This window comes from Entelurus aequoreus, linkage group LG18, assembly GCF_033978785.1.
Source record: "Entelurus aequoreus isolate RoL-2023_Sb linkage group LG18, RoL_Eaeq_v1.1, whole genome shotgun sequence".
Classification (NCBI taxonomy): Eukaryota; Metazoa; Chordata; class Actinopteri; order Syngnathiformes; family Syngnathidae; genus Entelurus; species Entelurus aequoreus.
In genome coordinates, this window is record NC_084748.1 from 11,207,185 (window position 1) to 11,221,823 (window position 14,639).

At 35.7% G+C, this 14,639-nt stretch overlaps 2 protein-coding genes across 6 annotated transcripts in view; one reads left to right on the forward strand and one right to left on the reverse strand.

Annotated features, from left to right (window-relative positions):
- The window catches only part of LOC133633786 (cytohesin-4-like), a 78,612-nt gene extending 75,300 nt beyond the window's left edge, over positions 1-3,312 (reverse strand). For 3 of the 4 annotated variants that reach the window (XM_062026482.1, XM_062026481.1, XM_062026480.1), the window contains exon 1: positions 3,148-3,303. The gene's annotated coding sequence lies outside the window, so the exon portion shown is untranslated. Of the gene's footprint in view, positions 1-3,147 lie in introns of all 4 variants that reach the window. The other variant, XM_062026479.1, reaches the window with a different exon arrangement.
- The window catches only part of LOC133633788 (ras-related C3 botulinum toxin substrate 2-like), an 84,632-nt gene that overhangs the window by 14,343 nt on the left and 55,650 nt on the right, over positions 1-14,639 (forward strand). The window contains exon 7 of one of the 2 annotated variants that reach the window (XM_062026486.1): positions 5,815-6,245. The exons of the other annotated variant lie outside the window; for it this stretch is intronic. The gene's annotated coding sequence lies outside the window, so the exon portion shown is untranslated. Of the gene's footprint in view, positions 1-5,814; positions 6,246-14,639 lie in introns of those variants that run through there. 2 annotated transcript variants of the gene reach the window in all.

Below are 14,639 nucleotides of genomic sequence, written 5' to 3' on the forward strand. Positions count from 1 at the left end.
AAAATTTTGAAAATTTAAAATGAAAAACACCGCAAACAAAGCTTAAATTGCTTTGTGCTATGTTAACCAGGGGTCTCTGACACACGCACCGGCACGCATCTTAATAAGGAAATTTAATGTTAGTGCGGCCCGCGACTTTTAATTGAATGGCGCTTGATAGCGTCTTTCTTGCCAAACCTCTCAATTTTCCGGGAGACTACCAAATTTCAGGACGTGCTGGCACTGCTTTTAGTGCCCTCTACAGCCTGCCTAAACAGCGTATCTGCTTGGCCGCATGTTGAATGCAGCTTTTGCTTGTTCACGTAAGTGCCAGCAAGGCATACTTGTTCAACAGCCACATAGCTTACACTGACGGTAGTCGTACAAAAACAACTTCAACACTGTTACGTTACAAATATGCGCCACACTTTGAACCCGCACCAAAAAAGAATGACAAACACATTTCTGGAGAACATCTGCACTGTAACACAACATAAACACAACACAACAAATACCCAGAATCCCATGCAGCCCTAACTCTTCCGCTCAAACGACGCACGGGGGGGGGGGGGGGGGGTGGGGGGGTGGGGGGGTTGGGGTGTGTGTTGATGTGTGGGGGGGTTTGGTGGTAGCGGGGGTGTATAATGTAGACCGGAAGAGTTAGGGCTGCATGAGATTCTGGGTATTTGTTTTTTTGTGTTACGGTGCGGATGTTCTCCAGAAATGACCCGTGCTCACCTGCGTTCCAGCGATCGACGGTACGACGAAGGACTTCACCCGATCACCGATGCGGTCGGCGGCCCGGAGACGGAGGAAGTCAAGGTGAGGTCGTTCGGCTAGCGCGTCTGCTATCCTCAAAGTCCTCCTGGTTGTGTTGCTGTAGTCGCCGCTAATACACCGATCCCACCTACAGCTTTCTTCTTTGCAGTCTCCAGTGTTCATTAAACAAATTGCAAAAGATTCACCAACACAGATGTCCAGAATACTGAGGAACTTTGAGATGAAAACAGAGCTTTTTGTATTGGATTCAATGGGCTCCGAATACTTCCACTTCAACAGTTGACGTCACGCGCATACGTCATCATATCGAAACGTTTTCAGCCGGAAGTTTGCCGGGAAATTTAAAATTGCACTTTATAAGTTAACCCGGCCGTATTGGCATGTGTTGCAATGTTAAGATTTCATCATTGATATATAAACTATCAGACTGCGTGGTCGGTAGTAGTGGGTTTCAGTAGGCCTTTAAGATTTCATCATTGATATATAAACTATCAGACTGCGTGGTCGGTAGTAGTGGGTTTCAGTAGGCCTTTAAAGAGTTGATATTAACTCCGTTTCAGATAAAATTCGGTCCCACTCAAAAATAGACTATGGCCAGTGTCAACTTTTCAACTTTTAATTGTACTCCATTTAGTGTCACAATGTGTAGAATTACTTAACACTGTTGCTTTTTCACACTGGTCAGAGTAATATGATAACACTAAAATGCATTGTCAGACTAAACAAAATTGCTGTCAAAATTAACACTACATTAATCTGATATATCAGCACACATAGTACATACTTTTATTTTGTAGTGTGGAATGTCTAAACAGGCTCGATCAAATGAAATTATTCACAGAACAATGTTTTTCAGGCTTCTGATTGGACAAAATGTGCATGACAGCAGGTGTATGCGTTTGTGTGTAGACAAAGACAGTTTTGACACTACACTTGTGTGGATGGAGATTGTTTTAACCATAGACATTTATAAGTAGACGCAGCATCGAGCGCTACTGCCTACTGGCGCTGACGAGACGCGGGGCCGCCATCTTGGACTGGTGATCCGCTCCACTCAGTGCAATTCATTTAGCAGGAGCAATGAACTGTCAGCGCATTTAATTCACCTTACCTCACTGAATACCACCGATTTTCACGCGTTTTTTGGTCATACGTGGAGCTATGATAAAGGACACATGTTTTGGCGTGTTTTATTATTCATAGTTTGCTTAACAGTAATAGAATATTCTTATATGCTATAAGTGACCAGACGTCCGAGATGAAAACTGGGAATATAATCCCAGAGAAGGGGGGAAAAACGTTCAGCTATTTTTAAGAAACAACATGATTAGGTTATATGCGTATATCCTACATAAACAATGTATGAATACATTAGATATTAGATATCTGCAGCAGCAGAGAGTTTATTCTGTCTTGACACTTTGTATTGATATTTTGTATTACATTCTTCCCTTAAATGATAAAGTTTACAGTGATTGTTTTTTTTATGTATATGTCACTTTGGATAAAAGCGTCTGCCAAATACTTAAACATAAACATATATAAACACCTGAAAGTCTTTATATCAGCTAAAACCACCAATCTGTTTCACTGGATTCAGAATAAAACCAAATTCTGTTTTACCCAACAATGTTAGTATTTGAATATTGTTACTTATTCCTGGTTATAATTATACTGTTAAGAAAGTATTGCTAATTTCATTGACAAGCAATTCTATTGTGGTCATACTCTTGTTTGCTAGCGGCTACGATTTCAGTACTATTAAAGATCTTTGCTCCTTCTCAACTCTGTGGTAATAATCTTTTCACAAAATACAACCAATAGTACGTTAATGTTAAATCTTACTTGTGAAAAGTAATCCCCTGATTCCTATTTTCGACAGTCTGCTCATTTGAGCAGGAAAACGCTGAACACCATCTTTGTTTTCTACCTGTCAACTGTCAGTTTAGGCTGCTCGCCGGCTCCTCATCACCATTTCAAGATGGCGGCCGAATTTCTCGCGTCATGTGGACATGGCTCTAGGACTGACCAAGTTCTAGCCCAAAGCTCAACACCTAGCATAAATGCTAATTAGCGGTTATTAGCATACTAAAAAAAACGATAATTTACTTGTTAAAACTATGCAATAAGACAGGTGGCAAAATTATGACACAGCAGCAAGCACAAGAAATACAAAATTAGTTAGTTATATGGGTGAAAGTTACCTGAATAAAAACATAAACATTGCTTCGCACTGCTAGCATAAAACCGGGAAATAGACGATGTCACTCGACAGTACATGTTTCAACAAGTTCATAATCAACGTCAACCTAACTGTAAACCCTGCTTAGTGAGGGAAAAAAATGAATTAAACAAGAATGCGAGCATTAGAATATCAACCTTACTCACTTGAATTTGGCTCCACACTGGTGAGAATGGAGAGGCGGTGCTTCAAGGACGTCTGGTGCGCAACAGTGTCGACACCTCCTCAGTAAGGAACGTTGCTATTGGCTGTTGTAAAAGTCGCGAGAAGTCGCTACATGACGTCATTGCCTCATAGTTGTGCTAAAAAGGGAGTTTATTAAAACAATGCTAAGTTGTACTGTACAAACATACATATACACATACATGTACATATACATTCAATGTACAAACATACATATACACATACATGTACATATACATTCACTGTACAAACATACATATATATATTAAATGTACATATAAATTCACTGTACAAACATACATATATACATACTGTGCATATACATTCACTGTACAAACATACATATATATATATAAATGTACATATAAATTCACTGTACAAACATACATATATACATACTGTGCATATACATTCACTGTACAAACATACATATACACATACATGTACATATACATTCAATGTACAAACATACATATACACATACATGTACATATACATTCACTGTACAAACATACATATATATATAAATGTACATATAAATTCACTGTACAAACATACATATATGGCAGGGGTGTCCAAAGTGCGGCCCGGGGGCCATTTGCGGCCCGCAGCTAATCGTTTACCGGCCCGCCACACATTCTGGAAATACTATTGTAAAAATAAAAAAGAACATTAAAAAAAGTGGACTGAGGTGAAATCTAACGAAGAAAAAGTTGCAATGTTGACACAAAAGCTGCCATGCAGGCTGTTTTTTTTCTTCTTTTGTCTTTCTTTATTTTTCTTTTTTTGCCATTGCTCAAAAAATAATAATAATGACAAAAAATCCATGTTATAATGAATTATTTTCAGGGCTCCAATTACTTCAAATATTTCACTTTAAAATGTTTGATGTGGTAAATATTGCATATATTGTGTAGTAGCCATATAAAAACATCAAAGTTTTCTTTGACAAAAGCGCATAAAACAAACAAAATAATAGTTCCAGCATAAAATGGACAGATATATCTGAGGTTGATCTCGTAACTTAAGTGTTGAAAGTAAAAGAAAAACCTAATAAAAATGTGTCACTTTATGAGTGGGGCACCTTTTGGATTCCAAATATATTTAGTGATTTTTTATTTATCTTTTCACTGTGATTACTCAAAAATATGAAATAATTAAAATCAATGGTGTCCTGCATTATTGATCTTTTAGGGCTCTAATGACCAAATACTGCATATTTCAGTTTTACTATAAAAAAAAACTAAGTTGATTTTGACAGAAAAGCTATAAAACATTTTTTTTAAATTTGTATTACTTTATATCAACATGAAGTTGATATAGAGATTTACTGTAAGCGTTAAATAATTAAAAATAATAATAATAATCTGACTTATTTTTAACATTTTAATGACTGAGACCCTTTACGGTCCCCGGGAGCCCTAAAGGTAAAATAAATTAAAAAATCCATATATTTTGTTATGGTTTGAAACTGAGACCCTTTATGGTCCCCGGGACCCCTAAAGGTAAAATAAATTTAAAAAATCCATATATTTTGTTATGGTTTGAAAATGAAAAATATCAAAATGACCCCCACATGTTTGAATTTTTCCGTGTGCGGCCCTCAGTGGAAAAAGTTTGGACACCCCCGCTATAGGGTAAACTGGGTAACACACAGCACACTGACAAAGCTTAACCTATTGTTACTATAACAATGCACAAGGTTAATGTAGGTTGCTTCTCTTTCTTCCCCTCCATTTTTCTGCATTCCTTTGTATCTCTAGTTATCATTACGTATATGTTTTGTTGCATTTGAACAACTGTATTGTTGATAATAGACGTAAATTATTGGTATTGTTCATTATCAATAGTGCTATTTCTATTGGTATTTGTATTGATCCATTTGTAGTGTAATAATGCTCATTGTCATTTCTGTATTATTAATATTTATTTCACTAACTGCTTCTTTGCTATCACGTTTACCATCATATTTGTACGTATCGTATCTGCTGATGTTGCTCTATTGTTGTTGTTGTTGTGTTTGCTGTTGTTGTTTTTGTCTCTCTGTCTAATCCCCCTCTTGTCCCCACAATTTCGCCCTCTGTCTTCCTTTTTGTCTCTTTTCTATGCCCCCCTGCTCCGGCCCGGCTGCACCAAATGATAATATAAATACATTTAATAAAGTCAAATACAAATAAGGCAACAAGAGAAGTATCCCACACTTCTCTTTTGTAACGTAAATTTGTACCGCCCGATACATCAATGATTTGCCTGAGAAGCTGGACAGGACAAAAAAAAGTTTTGAGGTGTTGAAAAAAATCATTGTCTTTAGAGACCAGTCCCGCCCCAACTATGACTTTGTTTATTCCATGTTGTGTGCATGAAGGAGGAGCTCTGCATTGCAAACAGAGTGACACCTCCGCGTCAATCACTTTCACAATCACAGTCCATTTGGTTATGGTTATGGTTATGGTTATGGTTAAAATTGAAATTGAAAATTGTACTGTAGTTTGATCAAATTTGGATGGATTTATTTTGGGAGCAAAATGTGATGAAAGGTTCAAATCTGCTGACTAAAGGCTTTATTTTAAGATGCGTAGCAAAGCCTGTCTATTTTTGTTGTTTCACTAACTAGACGTTGAATGTTTCAGATTAGCAAGAAGAGGACAACATCGACAAAGAGCTGCGTTGACGTCGACTCTCAGGAACGAGTCCAACTAGAATACCAAAGATTTTAAGTCCTTATAGACATTTTATGAGGTACGCCTGTTTGAGAACGTCACGGAATGTTCCATTTTTTGTCATCAGAAACCTCACAAAGCCTGCCGTGTTTCCTCCTGGGAGATATTTTCCTGGGCTTCATCATCACAACCACCTGTGCTCAACTGGGATTTTATTTGCTTATTGTGCACTCCAGGGGCACACATTATTCCATTTATTCAATTCTATTTAGAACCTACTCTATTAATATCCTATTGTGTTTACATTATTATGTACGTACTATTGTTCTTGTGGCACTCATTGGGCTAAATCTGAGACTTTGGGTTCTAAATCTTGTATTATCTCAATGACAATAAAGTTCACGAATCCTTGAGTCATCATCTTCTTCATCGTTATGAGAAGTCTCAATTTAAATAACTGTAAAACAATAATAACAAAGAAAGTACACTAATATATACATATGTTTCAAAAGATATACCAAGTGATGGTCAACACAAATACAATAGTTTTTTGTGTTATTATTTTTATTTTTAATGATACTAGTTAAAATATTAACATTAAAAAAACTACTCCAATCATATTAAAGTATTTTTTTGGAAAATACATTTCGGACATACACTAAGTTTTGTCAGTTATACAAAATTGCATATCAAAGTAATTATTCCTCAGAAAAAATACATATTTGTCTATAAAAAAATACCTGCACAAAAAATAGCTAAAAAAAATAAGGCGATTTTGCAATTCCGGTAGGAAATGTGTGTGAGTGCCCTATGTGCACGAGCCGCTGATACGCGTGTATCAGCGTGTAATTCCTGGTAATTCCGGGTAATCAGGAAATTTCCGGAACCGGGAATCATGCTTGCTTGAATGTCCACGGTGAGTGGAGTGTGTGGATGTTGGAACGGTTCTAATCGATTGAGAAATGTGGGATATGGAGAGGTTTGTACATTGCCCATTCATTTTCAATGGAGGGAAATTCCTGGTAATTCCGGGTAATCAGGAAATTTCCGGAACTGGGAGGCATGAGTGTGTGGCTGTTGGAACGGTTCTAATCGGGTGAGAAATGTGGGATATGGAGAGGTTTGTATATTTCCCGATCAGTGTCAATTGGGAGAAAATTCCTGCAAATTCCAGGAAAACCGGGAATTTTAGGAAAGGGAAACATGTTTTGCGTTCGATATATCAGAGGAGTCGAGTGGGTTGATGGTTGAAAGGTCAGAATCGGGTAAAATAATTTTGAGAATTTGGGGCATTCTATAACTATGATTACGTCCATTCATTTGAATGGGAATTTCCCAGAAATTTAGGAATTTAAAGTAAAGTTGTAAAGGGCCGCTTTGAATGATGTGGAGGGCCACATAAATGCTGTGAAGAACCACATTGAATGATAAGGCTGGCCACATAAATGCTCTGAAGGGCCACATGGAATGATGTGGAGGGCCACATAAATGTTGTGAAGGGCCACATTGAATGATGTGGAGGGCCACATAAATGCTGTGAAGGGCCACATTGAATGATGTGGAGGGCCACATAAATGTTGTGGAGGACCACATTGAATTACGTGGAGGGCCACATAAATGTTGTGGAGGACCACATTGAATGATGTGGAGGGCCACATAAATGCTGTGAAGAACCACATTGAATGATAAGGCTGGCCACATAAATGCTCTGAAGGGCCACATGGAATGATGTGGAGGGCCACATAAATGTTGTGAAGGGCCACATTGAATGATGTGGAGGGCCACATAAATGCTGTGAAGGGCCTCTTGAATGATGTGGAGGGCCACATAAATGTTGTGGAGGACCACATTGAATTACGTGGAGGACCACTTAATGCTGTGAAGGACCACATTGAATGATGTGAAGGGCCACATAAATGCTGTAAAGGACCACATTGAATGATGTGGTGGGCCACATAAATGCTGTAAAGGACCACATTGAATGATAAGGAGGGCCACATAAATGCTGTGAAGGGCCACACTGAATGATGTGGAGGGCCACATAAATGCTGTGAAGGGCCACATTGAATGATGTGGAGGGCCACATAAATGCTGTAAAGGGCCACTTTGAATGATGTGGAGGGCCACATAAATGTTGTGAAGGACCACATTGAATGATGTGGAGGGCCACATAAATGTTGTGAAGGACCACATTGAATGATGTGGAGGGCCACATAAATGCTGTGAAGGGCCACATTGAATGATTGTGAAGGGCCACGTAAAAGGTAAAAAAGGTTTTGCCTTCAAATTTGTCTATAGGTGTATAGGTACAAAAAGGTTTTGCCTTCAAATTTGTCTATAGTGATCTAGGTACAAAAAGGTTTTGGAGGTAAAAAAAAAAGGTTTTGCCTTCAAATGTGTCTAACAGTGTACAGGTACAAAAGGTTTTGCCTTCAAATTTGTCTATAGGTGTATGGGTAAAAAAAAGGTTTTGCCTTCAAATTTGTCTATAGGTACAAAGGTTTTGCCTTGAAAATGTGTCTATAGTTACAAAAGTTTTGCCTTCAAATTTGTCTATAGGTGTAAAGGTACAAAAAGGTTTTGCCTTCAAAATTGTCTGTGTATAGGTACAAACAGGTTTAGCCTTCAAATTTGTCTATAGGTGTATAGGTACAAAAAGGTTTATCCTTCAAATTTGTCAATAGGTGTATAGGTACAAAAAAGGTTTTGCCTTCAAATTTTTCCGTGTATAGGTACAAAAAGGTTTAGCCTTCAAATTTGTCAATAGGTGTATAGGTATAAAAAAGGTTTAGCCTTCAAATTTGTCTATAGGTGTATAGGTACAAAAAGGTTTTGCCTTCAAAATTGTCTTTAGGTGTATAGGTACAAAAAGGTTTTGCCTTCAAAATTGTCTATAGGTGTATAGGTACAAAAATGTTTTGCCTTCAAATTGGTGTATAGGTACAAACAGGTTTTGCCTTCAATTTGGTCTATAGGTGTAAATGTACAAACAGGTTTTGCCTTCAATTTGGTCTATAGGTGTAAATGTACAAACAGGTTTTGCCTTCAAATTTGGTCTATAGGTGTATAGGTACAAAACTGTTTTGCCTTCAAATTTGTCTATAGGTGTATAAGTACAAAAAGGTTTTGCCTTCAAATTTGTCTATAGGGGTATTGGTACAAAACTGTTTTGCCTTCAAATTTGTCAATAGGTACAAAACTGTTTTGCCTTCAAATTTGTTTATGGGTTAATAGGTACAAAAAGGTTTTGCCTTCAAATTTGTCTATAGGTGTATAGGTACAAAAATGTTTTGCCTTCAAATTTGTCTATAAGTGTATAGGTACAAAAAGGTTTTGCCTTCAAAATTGTCTTTAGGTGTATAGGTACAAAAAGGTTTTGCCTTCAAAATTGTCTATAGGTGTATAGGTACAAAAATGTTTTGCCTTCAAATTGGTGTATAGGTACAAACAGGTTTTGCCTTCAATTTGGTCTATAGGTGTAAATGTACAAACAGGTTTTGCCTTCAATTTGGTCTATAGGTGTAAATGTACAAACAGGTTTTGCCTTCAAATTTGGTCTATAGGTGTATAGGTACAAAACTGTTTTGCCTTCAAATTTGTCTATAGGTGTATAAGTACAAAAAGGTTTTGCCTTCAAATTTGTCTATAGGTGTATTGGTACAAAAAAGGTTTAGCCTTCAAATTTGTCTATAGGTGTATAGGTACAAAAAAGGTTTAGCCTTATATTTGTCTATAGGTGTATAGGTACAAAAAGGTTTTGCCTTCAAAATTGTCTATAGGTGTATAGGTACAAAAAGGTTTTGCCTTCAAAATTGTCTTTAGGTGTATAGGTACAAAAAGGTTTAGCCTTCAAAATTGTCTATATGTGTATAGGTACAAAAAGGTTTAGCCTTCAAAATTGTCTATATGTGTATAGGTACAAAAAGGTTTTGCCTTCAAAATGGTCTATAGGTGTATAGGTACAAAAAGGTTTTGCCTTCAAAATTTGTCTATAGGCATATAGGTACAAAAAAGGTTTAGCCTTCAAATTTGTCTATAGGTGTATAGGTACAAAAAAGGTTTAGCCTTCAAATTTGTCTATAGGTGTATAGGTACAAAAAGGTTTTGCCTTCAAAATTGTCTATAGGTGTATAGGTACAAAAAGGTTTTGCTTTCAAAATGGTCTATAGGTGTATAGGTACAAAAAGGTTGTGCCTTCAAATTGGTCTATAGGTGTATAGGTAATAAAAGGTTTTGCCTTCAAATTGGTCTATAGGTGTATAGGTACAAACAGGTTTTTTCTTCAAATTGGTCTATAGGTGTATAGGTACAAACAGGTTTTGCCTTCAAATTGGTCTATAGGTGTATAGGTACAAACAGGTTTTGCCTTCAATTTGGTCTATAGGTGTAAATGTACAAAAAGGTTTTGCCTTCAAATTGGTGTATAGGTACAAACAGGTTTTGCCTTCAATTTGGTATATAGGTGTAAATGTACAAACAGGTTTTGCCTTCAAATTTGGTCTATATGTGTATAGGTACGAAACTGTTTTTCCTTCAAATTTGTCTATATGTGTATAGGTACAAAAAGGTTTTGCCTTCAAATTTGTCTATAGGTGTATAGGTACAAAAAGGTTTTGCCTTCAAATTTGTCTATAGGTGTATGGGTACAAAAAGGTTTTGCCTTCAAATTTATCTATTAGTTTATATGTACAAAAATAATGTTCCTTCAAAATTGTCTATAGGTGTATATGTACAAAAAGGTTTTGGAGTTACAAAAAGGTTTTGCCTTCAAATTTGTGTATAGGTGTATATCTACAAAAAGGTTTTGCCTTCAAATTTGTCTATAGCTGTATATGTACAAAGGTTTTGGAAGTACAAAAAGGTTTTTGAGGTACAAAAAGGTTTTGCCTTCAAATGTGTCCATATCTGTATATGTACAAAAAGGTTTTGGCGGTACAAAAAGGTTTTGCCTTCAAATTTGTCTATACGTGTATAGGTACAAAAAGGTTTTGCCTTCAAATTTGCCTATAGGTGTATATCTACAAAAAGGTTTTGCCTTCAAATTTGTCTATAGGTGTATAGGTACAAAAAGGTTTTGCCTTCAAATTTGTCTGTAGGTGTATAGGTACAAAAAGGTTTTGCCTTCAAATTTGTTTATAGGTTTATAGGTACAAAAAAGGTTTTGCCTTCAAATTTGTCTATAGGTGTATAGGTACAAAAGTTTTGCCTTCAAATTTGTCTATAGGTGTATAGGTACAAACAGGTTTTGCCTTTAAATTTGTCTATAGGTGTATAGGTACAAAAAGGTTTTGTCTTCAAAATTGTCTATAGGTGTATAGGTACAAACAGGTTTTGCCTTCAAATTGATGTATAGGTACAAACAGGTTTTGCCTTCAAATTGGTCTATAGGTGTATATGTACAAACAGGTTTTGCCTTCAATTTGGTCTATAGGTGTAAATGTACAAACAGGTTTTGCCTTCAAATTGGGTCTATAGGTGTATAGGTTCAAAACTGTTTTGCCTTCAAATTTGTCTATATGTGTATAGGTACAAAAAGGTTTTGCCTTCAAATTTGTCTATAGGGGTATAGGTACAAAAGTTTTGCCATCAAATTTGTCTATATGTGTATATGTACAAAAAGGTTAATAACAGTGTATTAACAATTTAATAACAGTCTAATAACATTGGTGTAGGTTCAGGCTGTGGGCAGTAGACAAAGTATAATAACAGTGTGATAACTGTAATAACAATGTAATAATAATGGTGTAGGTTCAGGCTGTGGGCAGTAGACAATGTGTAATAACGATATAATAACAGTGTAATAACAATGGTGTAGGTTCAGGCTGTGGGCAGTAGACAAAGTGTAATAACAATGTGATAACAGTGTAATAACAATGTAATAACAGTGTAATAACAATGGTGTAGGTTCAGGCTGTGGGCAGTAGACAAAGTGTAATAACAATGTGATAACAGTGTAATAACAATGTAATAACAGTGTAATAACAATGGTGTAGGTTCAGGCTGTTCCCATCCTCACCTATGGTCATGAGCTTTGGGTTATGACCGAAAGGACAAGATCACGGGTACAAGCGGCCGAAATGAGTTTCCTCCGCCGGGTGGCGGGTCTCTCCCTTAGAGATAGGGTGAGAAGCTCTGCCATCCGGGGGGAGCTCAAAGTAAAGCCGCTGCTCCTCCACATGGAGAGGAGCCAGATGAGGTGGTTCGGGCATCTGGTCAGGATGCCACCCGAACGCCTCCCTAGGGAGGTGTTTAGGGCACGTCCGACCGGTAGGAGGCCACGGGGAAGACCCAGGACACGTTGGGAAGGCTATGTCTCCCGGCTGGCCTGGGAACGCCTCGGGATCCCCCGGGAGGAGCTGGACGAAGTGGCTGGGGAGAGGGAAGTCTGGGCTTCCCTGCTTAGGCTGCTGCCCCCGCGACCCGACCTCGGATAAGCGGAAGAAGATGGATGGATGGATGGACATTGTTATTACGGGACGGCGTGGCGTAGTGGGTAGAGCAACCGTGCCAGAAACCTGAGGGTTGCAGGTTCGCTCCCCGCCTCTTACCATCCAAAAATCGCTGCCGTTGTGTCCTTGGGCAGGACACTTCACCCTTTGTCCCCGGTGCCGCTCACACCGGTGAAATGAATGATGAATGAATGGTAGGTGGTGGTCGGAGGGGCCGTAGGCGCAAACTGGCAGCCTCGCTTCCGTCAGTCTACCCCAGGGCAGCTGTGGCTACAAATGTAGCTTACCACCACCAGGTGTGAATGAATAATGGCTTCCCACTTCTCTGTGAGCGCTTTGAGTATCTAACAATAGAAAAGCGCAATATAAATCTAATCCATTATTATTATTACACTGTTATTATACTGTTATTACACTGTTTTTACATTATTATTGCATTATTACACTGTTATTACATTGTTATTACATTGTTATTACACTGTTATTATACTGGTATTACATTGTTATTACACTGTTATTACACTGTTATTTCATTGTTATTACACTGTTATTACACTGTTATTACATTGTTATTTTACTGTTATTACATTGTTATTACACTTTTATTTTATTGTTATTACATTGTTAGTACACTGTTATTATACTGTTATTACATTGTTATTTTACTGTTAATACATTTTTGTTACACTGTTATTATACTGTTATTACACTGTTATTATACTGTTATTACATTGTTATTAAACTGTTATTATACTGGTATTACAATGTTATTACACTGTTATTACACTGTTATTTCATTGTTATTACACTTTTATTTTACTGTTATTACATTGTTATTACACTGTTACTACACTGTTATTACATTGTTATTTTACTGTTAATACATTTTTGTTACACTGTTATTATACTGTTATTACACTGTTATTATACTGTTATTACATTGTTATTAAACTGTTATTATACTGGTATTACAATGTTATTACACTGTTATTACACTGTTATTTCATTGTTATTACACTGTTATTACACTGTTATTACATTGTTATTTTACTGTTATTACATTGTTATTACACTTTTATTTTACTGTTATTACATTGTTAGTACACTGTTATTATACTGTTATTACACTATTATACTGTTACTACATTGTTATTACACTATTATACTGTTATTACACTGTTATTATACTGCTATTACATTGTTATTACACTGTTATTACATTGCTATTAAACTGTTATTATACTGTTATTACATTGTTATTACACTGTTATTAGACTATTTTTACACTGTTATTACATTGTTATTACACTGTTATTACACTATTTTTACACTATTTTTACATTGTTATTACACTGTTATTACACTGTTATTACATTGTTATTACATTATTACATTGTTATTAAATGGTTATTACATTGTTATTACACTGTTAATACATTGTTATTACACTGTTATTTTACTGTTATTACATTGTTATTTCACTGACATTATATTGTTATTACACTGTTATTATACTGTTATTACATTGTTATTACACTGTTATTATACTGTTATTACACTGTTATTACATTGTTATTACACTGTTATTACACTGTTGTTACATTATTACATTGTTATTACATTGTTATTACACTGTTATTACATTGTTATTACACTGTTATTACATTGTTATTTTACTGTTATTACATTATTATTACACTGTTATTACACTGTTAATACATTGTTATTACACTGTTATTAAATTGTTATTACACCATTGTTATACTGTTATTACACTGTTATTACACTGTTATTATACTATTATTACACTGTTTTTATACTGTTATTAAACGGTTATTACATTGTTATTACACTGTTATTACATTGTTATTACACTGTTATTATACTGTTATTACATTGCTATTACACTGTTATTACACTGTTATTTAATTGTTATTACACTCTTATTACATTGTTATTACACTGTTATTACACTGTTATTACACTCTTATTTTACTGTTATTACATTGTTATTACACTGTTAATATACTGTTATAACACTGTGATTATACTGTTATTACACTGTTATTACATTGTTATTACACTGTCTTTACATTGTTATTATATTACTACACTGTTATTACATTAATATAACATTGTTATTACACTGTTATTAAATTGTTATTACACCATTGTTATACTGTTATTACACTGTTATTACACTGTTATTATACTATTATTACACTGTTTTATACTGTTATTAAACGGTTATTACATTGTTATTACACTGTTATTACATTGTTATTACACTGTTATTATACTGTTATTACATTGCTATTACACTGTTATTACACTGTTATTTAATTG